We start from the raw sequence: 10,993 nt of genomic DNA on the forward strand, positions 1-10,993 counted from the left end.
TAAGTTAGTCTCGTAACTGGCATTTCGTTCGATTTTTATAACCAGTGCTTTAAATCGGAAAGTTATAGAACATTAAAATTTTAAAATGATGTTTACCCTATAGTCTGGGTGTTCAAAAAGACTACTTAATTTATGCACAATTTTATTTAGAGTCAAGAATCTTTAATCTTTAATCTCAAAATTGTTAAAGATTAAATTATTGAAAAATATGCTGCCTTTTTATTACGCCATAGGGTCAAAATCTGTAATTTTGTCGACGAGACTGCCTTGTAGTTATTGTGTCATGATAGTAACGTTGAAGGAGGTGTCTATTTCGACGCCTTTAGGAAGCTACACTATTGTTCAAATTCAAATTTGAAAACTTTGACAATTGTTTGTGTGCTGGGCCAGTCTCTTGAAGAACTATGCGACGGAATTTAATTGTCATTGAATAATGCCATCTAAGCAATCCAAGCCAACTGATTCTATTCTCTCGGTGTAGACCTGGCTCCTTTGGAGTTCTTGCTCTCCTTCCACTTTGTTCAAGTTTTTGTTCCCCGTTTCATATTACTATTTGTATACGCCACTCTTGCATGTACACACAAGCATATGTGTGTGAGCCGCCGCCGCCGCCGCCTCCATTGTGCCGGCGCTGCATGAGTGGCTTAGGCCAGAGTTGCTATAGCAAACGCCGACTTGCTCCACTCCGCCTGCTCTGCTTCCTTGCGAGGCTTGTTTTGATTTCTTACACATTTTTGCCATTAAAATGCAGAAAATTTTCTTTTAAAGAAATTTTCAACGGAATTTCGCTGGCCTCTCTCTTCTAAGTGGAGCACAACAGAAGAGCACAACAATACACCAGCAAACACTGGCCAAGCATAAACATTCTTTCTGTGGGGATGTGGATGTGCCTGCGTGTGTGGGCGGAAGTGCGCTTCTCTCTGAAGCAGTCACTGTGGGTGTGTGGGTGTGTGTGTGCTTGTGTGTTGTGTGCCCGGCTAGAGTTTTATGAGCAAACCGAACTGACATGTTAATTATTTTCCGTGGAGCTCTAGGGACGCATAAAAGTCTCGCAATTTGTAGCGGCGGAAGTGCTGCAAACTGCCAGCGAAGAATGAGACACAAAATTGGGCAATTTCGATGCACTCTTTCGCACTTTGACCCAAAAGCAACAAAGTGTTAAGTGGCCTCGAACGATGTGCGAAGATTCTCCCTTCATTTCAGGTTGTAAAAATATTTCAAAGTGGAACACTACATATTCACATCTCTGCAGTTAAAGTACTTAGTTTTTAATAAAATATGTGCTCTGTTTACTTCCGAAGTATTAACGGAGCTGTTATTCACTTGGGCAGGGGCCTGGCTGCTTATTATCCTAAATTTATGCAACTTCCTTCAGGGAATCAATTTTGGGCGAAGTCTAGCTAAGGCCTGTTGGGTTATCCTATATATGTTTATTCCTTTTTTTATCAAAAAATAAAAATGATAGGAACAGAATACCTTTTAATAATCAGGGAACTAATCCCTGTCGATCTGCATTACCATTTAAAAGAAAATGGTACTACCCCTTGGAAAAGGGCAACCTACGCTTTTCCGACACTTTTTGGCGAATATCTCAATAACTATATATATCTCAATAACTATATATATATCAACCGATTCTATCGCCGAACAAAACTAATATTAAGAGAATGCTACAACATTTTAGCAGGAAAGTGTTAGCATAGACACATAAACGTATATTTTTTATTAGCAGTCGAACGATAAAAAATAATGCGCAATTTATTCACTGAACTAACTCACATAGCCAAAGGCCACCATAGCTAGCGCTATATCATTAGGTTGGTCTAGTTTTATAAACTTTTCTATTTTTTATAACAATAATAAATTAGGCAATAGGGTTTGGGAATCGGACACTAAAATTCATGAGATTAAGGTCTTCTTCGTGGGATTCAATTAACAAAAATAAAAATAAAAAACATAATCAATAATTATTTCAATAATTTCAAAATTTTCAATAATTAGTACTCATATATGTGTATTGGTTCGGATATTTATCGAAAATATGGGATATAGTTGGATGGTTCTAAGAGAGTTTCAGAGTTCAACCACATTCGAATAATATGTATTTAAAATGAATATTTCGGAAATTGAGAAAATCAGTTGGCCAAAAATGGAAACCGAAGAAAGCCTTCCATCTTCGAAATCTCCAAAGTAATGTTTATGGTATATAGTCGACCGATCCGGGCCTGTACGTCCACATTCTTACGGACATTCTTATTGAGCGAAATTCCCGCTGAAAATGAATGAAACAATGTCCTTCATGACTAAACTAAATGACAATGCATAAGCTGTCGCTCTCAGAAGGACACTCCGGTTGGCATCCGATTCGTTGGAGGGGAGGTGGGGACCGGGACACAGGTTATGAGCCACTTACCCGTAGAACACAAGCATGTTGACCTGCAAGTAGAGAGAGGGGAAATTTCAGCGATGATTTGAAGAAATGAAAAGAATTGAGTGTGCATTCCCACAGCAATTCGGCAATAATTTTTATTTATATCTTTCTATGTCGGGGACTTTCCCATCGCCGTCTGAAAATTGTAAAATTGTAATAAATGGGAGGCTTGAGGTGCGCTGAAAAATTGACGCCGGCTTTATAATCATAAAAAATTCAATTCTCGCCAAAATCGCACAAATTTGTTATACGGCCTGTCGCGGAATTGAAAAAGAAATATACGCGGTTAGCCCGGGGTGGGGAGGGGGCGCATTTGTAGTACTAAGGTATTCGAAGCGTATTTGAATGTTTTATGGTTTCGAAACCGAAATAAAATTCATAAAATCGACAGGCTTTGAGCCTTCCAGGCCCAGCAGTGGGAGCGGCTCCGGGGCCTCCGGGGCAGGGGCAGTAGGGGGGCGTGGTCGCTGCACAATCAAACAATAAATCTTTTTTGTCGGCGCCGTTACACACACTAAGCTCATTTAGATTTATATACCCAAAACTGTTGGGGGAATTCCATTTGTGTGCCGAAAACTTTCCTGCTTTCACATTTTGTTTGCTCCTGCCCCTGCTGCCCTTGCCGCCCTTGCCGCCCTTGCCGCCCTTGCCGCCATTGCCGCCCAGTTGAGTGCACGCTCTTCGCTTTCGGCTTTTATGCGTACTTTTATTATCAATTCCGTTTTGATTTTGCACTACGCCGTGCTCCTCAGAGCGGCCAGGGCCCGGAGGCGTCAAACTCGATATATTTTTAGCTTCAAAAATGGCATATCTTGGCGTACTTTTGAATCTAATTGGAGTGTTTCTGTCCAAAGACGCCCGACCAACTTCGAGAGTTTCTGGCCTCAGGCGCCCAATCCATCCAGCACAGCATTCCGGTAAACCTAAGAGGTGTCTTTTCGCTAAACTCAATAATGCCATTACGCATTCTTCCCAGCATTGGAGTCGAATCCACATGTTTTGGGACATTGTTCGACTTTTCAAACGTTACATTTTGTATGACTTGGAAAAATAAACTGAATTACTGAATGAAATGTACATAAAAATGTGGTTCGTAGGATCACAGGATTCGGTTAGCAACTTCTAGGTTGTTTGCCAAACAAAGACTTTTCTTTGAAATAATTAACGAGCTTTATACGGCTTGCGCTCCGCGTCTAGACCCTAATATTTTATCCAATTGATACAAAGTGCTAATTTCTTTCTTCATGGGAAGACGTTTTTAGTGTTATTTTAGCTTTTCTTTGATGCAATTAACTTGTTGAATCAGTTGATACTTCTTCTTGGTACATTTCCTAAGCCATTGGGGGAATATTAGGAGAAAAAACATTCATAATTGCTCGGAAAACCATTATTTTGTACATACTTTTTAGTCTATTTGGATTTATTTTTGTATTTGTGTGTTTTAAAACAAGAATTTCTAACTTGGAGCTAATTTGGAGCAGAGCTGAAGTTATATGATATTTATGTATATATACACACATAGATGTACATAGTTATTTGGTTCGTTGATCCATATAATAATTTCAGTATCAGACGCATTTCTTCTATGTATATGTATATGTATATGTATATGTATATATATATGTATATGTACACGAATTTTTAATCCCAAGCATCTAAATGCAGAATCACGGAAGTTATGGCTTTTCGATCGTTTAGTTATATGACAGCTCTATGATATAGTTGACCGATCCTTATGACAGTTCGTAGAACGCATCAGTTTACTAAAATCAGGATCCCTAAAGAGTCTTTCAAACTCCAATTACACCCAAGTTATAACAGGAAATTTGTATATTTCAGTGCTCTGAACGCACAAGCGCGAAAGTAAATAGTAATAACTTAAAAAAAAAAAAAATAACTAAATGGCATATTAGAAATTTGCTTAATTTTAATAATTTTACATGATAGCTGGAGTTAAGAACCAAGTCTAAAAAATAACATATCCAATTCTGCTGCTAGGGCCTTCGACTGCAATATTTATTCGAGATGGAAAGCTCATGGAAAAGACTCATGCATATAATTTACAGAAGGATTTGCCAAATATTCAGTGGCATAGTAAATATTCAAGAACAGCATCACTTCATTCAACTACCAAAGATTTCTAGACCGTGACATACCAAATGTAAGCAAATATGTTATAACATAAAGGTATGAAATATGAAGAAGGTGTGGTCCGAAACAAGTGATTATCGTCACCTTTGAGCGGACTAGTTCGCGTAGCAACAGTGAGACAGACGACAGTGCTACTCCGGAGGTGATCCTGATCAAAAATGTGAGTCTGAAATGTCCCCTTCACTGTGTTTCACGCTTCCGACCTAAAAATAAATTAGACTCTCTGCAAAAAGGAATTGTTATTCCCCCACAGTTTGTACTCCACATATGTACGTTTTCACACAAATATGTAGAGAAAAGATACTTCAACTCGAAGTCTTTATCCTTCTCAGCGGGAGCTATCAGTTCATTTAAGGGCTCTAATTTCTTTGTAAGTATTCTTAGAATACCTTTTAGAAGATTTCAAGTTTGGCGGATGCTTAAGTCAAAGAAACTGACTCGCACTAATGAATGTATAGGATTGCTCTCAGATCCTGTTTCAGCCACTTTTCGTAGTAAGTTATAAGCCCCAGATCCATGTACGGATAAGCACTAGGACTGACACATTGGAACGCCGCCTTTTTGTCCATGGGCATGTGTGTGATATGCATATCCGTGTGGAGAGTACTTACATATGCACATACGTAAGTGGCTGGGAAGTCGAATTGATTAGGCATGGTCCACGCTCACCTCCTAAACAATTATTTGCTCACTATGGAAACATAATTCCACATTCGTACGAATATTACACGCCGACAAATTGTTGATAAATTTTTAAATAGAGCATAAGCCGGCGAGGAAAACAAAAGCGAAAAACGAAATGCTGCAAGGGGCCGCAATAGTTGAAGCTAATAGGTTGAAGCGAGGACGAGAAGCGGTGGCACGGCAATGGCAAAATGCAGAACGATAAGACCGTGCCACCGGAACATATACGGCGGATAAACCAATAACAATAACAGCAACCACTGCAATAACAACGACAACCATGGACACAGACACAGCCCATTGACGGCAGGGAAGCAGGCCACAGCCACAGCGACGCCAGACAACGTCGCAAAGCCGAGCTACGAGCTACAAGGTACGAACTACGAGGTACGAGGCAGATAACGAACTGCAGCGGGAAGGTACAATACACATGAAGAAATATTTGCTATGGGGCGCATTCCCAAACAGATAACAGATAAGATGTGGTGGTGGAGTTGTTTATCATGAATAAACTGAGGAAGGCGAAAAGTATTGATTCAACTCTGCCTCGTTCGGTTCGGCACGCCAGCGGGTCACTTAATCTGGTAAAAAATGATTAAAGCTGCGCCCTCCCGCCATCCCACTAGTGGGGCACTTTTTTCTCAAGAGCCAATGCCATGCACACGCACTTTTTGCTCAGTGCGGAGGCGGATGACGCAAGGTGAGCAAATGAAATGGAAGAGCACGCAGAATGCAACGCAGCTTAGCCATGGATTGTTGCTGCCGCCGACGAGGATGGGTGGAGTGGCTGGGGCTGAGGCTGAGGCTGACGTCGGTTAATACTTATTGTAAGGTATATGCTCTGGGTGGGTGGCGGTGGTCTTGTGGCTGTTCTTGTGCCATTTAATTGCGCAATTTCAGCGATTCTTTCCACTCGCCCACTGACACACACTCGCCAGAACCCTACACATGTGCATTAATATATTAATGCGCATAATGGAGTATGAAAGAAAAACAAGCAAGCAGATAAATAAACAGACAAGCCAACAACGCGTTGGGGATAGAAATAACAATTCCCTGAATGTGCAAATGCCAACTGATACGATGCAGAATGCTCGTGTGCACAGCCCCACTCTCCTGCGTCCGTGCACTTGAAAAAACAGTCGGATTGTCCAGGCAAGAGGCCTTCCTTCGGTGACTCTTTTTATTTATGGCGAAATGCGGGATAAACACCACGCATCAGTGGCTCTCGAAAGCACTTTTTAAAAACAGCCAGAGATACAAATTCTCGTTTTCTGCTCCGCAAATTTTGAAAAGGATTTCAGAAACGAAATAAACCGAACTGTGTGGTGTGATGTTTCTAGTTTCAGTTTTCGCGATTGTTGTTGCACTCTGCTGTTGCATGGAACAAAGCTGCAGCACAAATCACACACACACACACACTTCCACACAATGAATACACATTTATGATCAAAACACATGAAGTACACACATGTGTGGGCAATCAAGCCTCTTGCTTCGACCTAGTTTTATCTGTTTCTTTGTAATATCAAAAACGCCTAGGAATCAGTGTTGCCAATTTAGCCATTTCCCCACTAGATCCATCGTGTTTCAATTGTCAAAAGCGGAATATATTTAACAATAGTGGGAGCTAGAAAAATTGGCGTAATTTAGCTTTCGACAACATTCTTTTTGATTCATTTTTTTTAAAAGCTTTACGATGCCCGATTACGATTAAACAATTTTCAGAATCAAAATTTAATTATTAAAAATTATTGAAAGGCAAGAAGCATCGATAAGCCAAAGAAGCATTAGTTTTTATGGTTTTAGAAAGTAATGCGTGTATCTACAATAGTAATAGCTCAACAGAAGGTGCATCCGCATGGAGTTAGAAGCGAGTTAGTTTTGCAAGATCAGCAGTCGAAGAAGTCGCTAATGTCGCAAAATTAAATAGTAAAATAAAGTTGAAACGTCGTTGTAGAAGTCTAAGCACAGTGCTTTGTTAATTTAATAAAATACCATCACTATCTCATACTTCAATCGCTGCGAGCTAAAATGGCTGAGGTATTTGAACAGAAGCCCCAAGCGCCAAAAGAAACGCCAAAAGAAGTTTTTCAAACGCTAATTTAGACTTTTGTGACCGAAGATTTGGTTCCGAGGTTGGAGTTACGAAATTGTACACCCCCTTTTTAGATCACTTCTGTTCATCTCAGCCCATGTGGGCTGCCGTGCCAAGAGTATATAATCTTGGTCACGATCCCCTCTCGACCTAGCGTCTACTAATCTGTCACAAAACTATGCAATTCCATAGGGACTCCCCAGAAACTGGCTTTTCTTGTTTTTTTTTTCAGTGAGCGTCAAGATTTCTCAAACGAGGGCACCGGCTCTTGTAAACGGTAATTTTTCCGGAACACTTTTCACAGTGGAGAGTGGACTCCACGGCCCCCGCCTATTTAATATGCACAGGTCAAGCAGGGCGCGACTTGGTTGCCAGTGTGCCAACACTACATATGCACACACTTTATTAGCTTAATACTTGCACGGCAAGAGTTCGGCAGTGGCAGTTATACGAATAGACATTTGACTGGCTATTAGAGATCTAATCAAGAGTAAATCCCCAGCTTAGGCGATGCTTTGCGCGAATTGGGGCCTACTTTGAAGCTCCCATAACGGCTGGATCTTCTGAAAGCGGACAAAGTGTTGTCCTGATATTTCCGGAGATTACAGTATTGGCCCCAATAGATGCGGGGAGCTTTTTATCGCCTTTGAATATCGCAGGGCAGTGCATCCTCCGCCTAATCGTCCTTTCCGCTCGGCCCCAGGAGGTGGGACAATCAGATGTGACGTTTCCGAGCTTAGCGGCTCAGCTACTCAGCGGACCATGGACCCTCCCACCCTCCCGCTCAGAACGCAGTTCCGTTCCCCGGGGGAGCTCCGAAAAAAGGGGCTCACGCTGGAAGCAGCTCAGGGGACAGAGATGTGGCGGCAGACGTGGACGTGAATGTGGACGTGAATGTGAATTCGAGGTGGTCAGGTCAGGTCTGGGAAATCTTTGGCCCCTGAATGGCTTTTGTAGCTTTTGTTGTTTTAGCTCCTCGCCCCATTGATTTTTTTTTTTTGATTTTCTGGCACTGCGGTGAGCTGTTGCTTCGACAGAGCCGGGCCTCATCTGGGCTGGATATGTGCGGGCTGAAGGAAAGAACGGCAGGACACTGCCCCTCTGGGACCTCGGCTTCGTCTCCGTCTTTGTGTCAACTTCCATTTTCACTCTCGCTGCTTTTAATAAAATTTGCTCTGCGCCTCCACACTTTTCGGCTAAGGGCCGTCCGAAGTCTCGCCACGCTTTATTGTACGTTTTAATCGCAGTGTTGGAATTTAATAATTTTAAGTGAAAGCGGCAGGGTCCGCTTGGGTCCCGGGTGCGCCGGGCTGCTAGGCTGCTGGGCGGATGGTCGGATGACCTGCTGGCCGGGTTGGACTGGTCCTCATTGCCTTCGTTTATTTTTCTCTCAACAATTTGTACACCTGTTTGCCGTTTTTGTTTCTGGCTTTGTAAGTGGCGAGATGATCCTGCCCGTGCTCCTGTCCCTGCTGGGTCTGGTAAAGTCTTCATTGTTCACTCATGCCTGTAATTATATTACGGCCAAGGCCTATCCCCGACCTCGCGCGCGGAGTCCAGTGCTTTTTGTTTTAAAATTTTTGTTTTGTTTTATTTGTTGTACTTTTTTCGCGCAGAAGGACCTTTTATTTATGTGGGTATGCTCTATGTATGGCTTTGAAGGGAATCTCACTCTTTATACCAAGTTAATGAGAACGTAGATTAAATTCATGCTTTTCTCTACAAATTTCTCTCTCTTTAAGCAGTAAACGGCATTATCTCTATGGATACTGGCATTGGAAGGGCGGCACTATTTGGATGTATACTTAATGTGAATTACAATGGTTTTTAATCACTTGTAACTTATTCGGGCAATTATTTGTACCAAAAGTACATCTTTGTCGGCTTGTTGTTTAAATAAAGTGGGCTGATTTGGCTTTCAAGCCACCAACTTTCCATCCGCCAGTGCCCAGGGCTGGTGGAAAATAACTCGTTAAGATGCAGGGCCGGGGTGACGACATAGAGATTCACAGGGAGGTGCTCCACCCAATCCGAAACCATCGCATGGACGCATTACTCCGTGCACATAGATACGCAGCTATTACGATAAATGCTTTTTGGTGTAAATCTCCCAGGCAGTACGAGCAGCACGTGCGTGTCCAACTATATTAACAGTAGGGCCCGTATTCCCGCCCCCTGGCTTCAATTATCGTCCAAGCGACCATAAAAACGCCTAATTACACCATCCCGTTTTCCAATACGCACGGCACGGCACACGTACGTAGTGCCAAGTTCACAACTAGACAGGCCGGCTGGACACCCATCCGCACACATGTGGAGCGCCTGAATAAATCATGCATTTGCTATCACCGCGCCATTCCTCCTGGGCCCCGGCTCAGATTTCGATTGTGCGATAAGCAAAATGGAAGCGAAAACAAAACTAAAATGAAGCCAAATGTAACGCCACCACTGATTTTTCCCCAACAGTCGCCGACTTAGGGATACCTTAGACCTTCTGGTGGGGCGGTGAGAACACTAATGTGTACAAAATTTGGCAGAAAGACCTGTTAAAAAGGGCAGGTCCCACCAGGGAGCAGACATATGTCGGCGCGAAAAATGCCTTTAAAAATCGGTGGTGGCAAAGGCCTGATTATATGTATGCCTCTGGGAGGTGTTATGTTTCAGGGAATTTTTTAAAGGCAATTATCCTCCATTGTCTTTGGTGGGAAAAGTGCGATATTGGAGCCAATAATTAAATATCTCTTCCTAGAAAGAGTTTGAATAATTCAACAGTTGTTTTGGGCTTTTCATAAAAAATAGCGGAATCGGAGGCCCAAAGCAATCAGATGAATCAATAGAATCATAGCCAATTATTAAATCGATGAGGCTGCCTTGGGGAGTTGCTCTAGTGTGGGCGTTTAAATATATTACCTTCCTTTTATTTTCATTGGAAACATACGAATATTTTTGGATTGATTTTTGGAAAATTGTTTCTTCGGCTCATTGAAGATGAACTTCGAATTTTATACCATAAATTAAGCATACAATCCAGTATATTTATGTATATTTTTAATAATAATTATAGTTTTTAATTTCCAGGTGAAATTGATATTAAGGAAGTTGCAAGATGAAGTGGTGTACCAAAAATAAGAATCTCTCCTGGCTATTAGGAATGGAAATCAGCCCAACTGGGTGATTGGAAATACAAAAATAGTAATTTTAATTTTAATTTGTACCTCTGTGGCTACGTGATCTAATAGATAAATAAATGTTGAAAAAAATGTTATGTACGACTTTTCATTAAAAAATAAACTTGTTTAACTTCCTTTTTTTCTTTTTTTTATAAAAAAAAGCTTTTTCAATTCTTTAAGTTTTGGCCATAGACCCGCTGTCCTTAAAATTTCAAGGCCATTTTTTAAATATCTTCATAACCATTTGGTTTCGAGAAAAACGTTGAAGTTGAAGAACCCTTTGCCGGGCGTTCAAAGTAATTTCTTTTCAGCGCTATAGCTTTGTAACCCGGGCGAACATTGAAATATTTACCCACATATTCTACATTAACTATAGATTCGATTTATGGAAAAAAAATTTATTCGAAAAAATTGTTTTTCATCACGGACTGACACTCTCAATAGAATAATTAAAATTCA

The 10,993-nt window shown here is 41.3% G+C and overlaps 1 protein-coding gene across 3 annotated transcripts in view; it reads right to left on the minus strand.

Moving 5' to 3' along the window:
* LOC6502902 overlaps positions 1-10,993 on the minus strand; it is a 90,031-nt gene that overhangs the window by 26,982 nt on the left and 52,056 nt on the right. For 2 of the 3 annotated variants that reach the window (XM_032455983.2, XM_032455986.2), the window contains one exon: positions 2,414-2,436. The exons of the other annotated variant lie outside the window; for it this stretch is intronic. The gene's annotated coding sequence lies outside the window, so the exon portion shown is untranslated. The remainder of the gene's footprint in view (positions 1-2,413; positions 2,437-10,993) is intronic. 3 annotated transcript variants of the gene reach the window in all.

The sequence above is a fragment of the Drosophila ananassae genome, chromosome XL (assembly GCF_017639315.1).
Source record: "Drosophila ananassae strain 14024-0371.13 chromosome XL, ASM1763931v2, whole genome shotgun sequence".
NCBI lineage: Eukaryota > Metazoa > Arthropoda > Insecta > Diptera > Drosophilidae > Drosophila > Drosophila ananassae.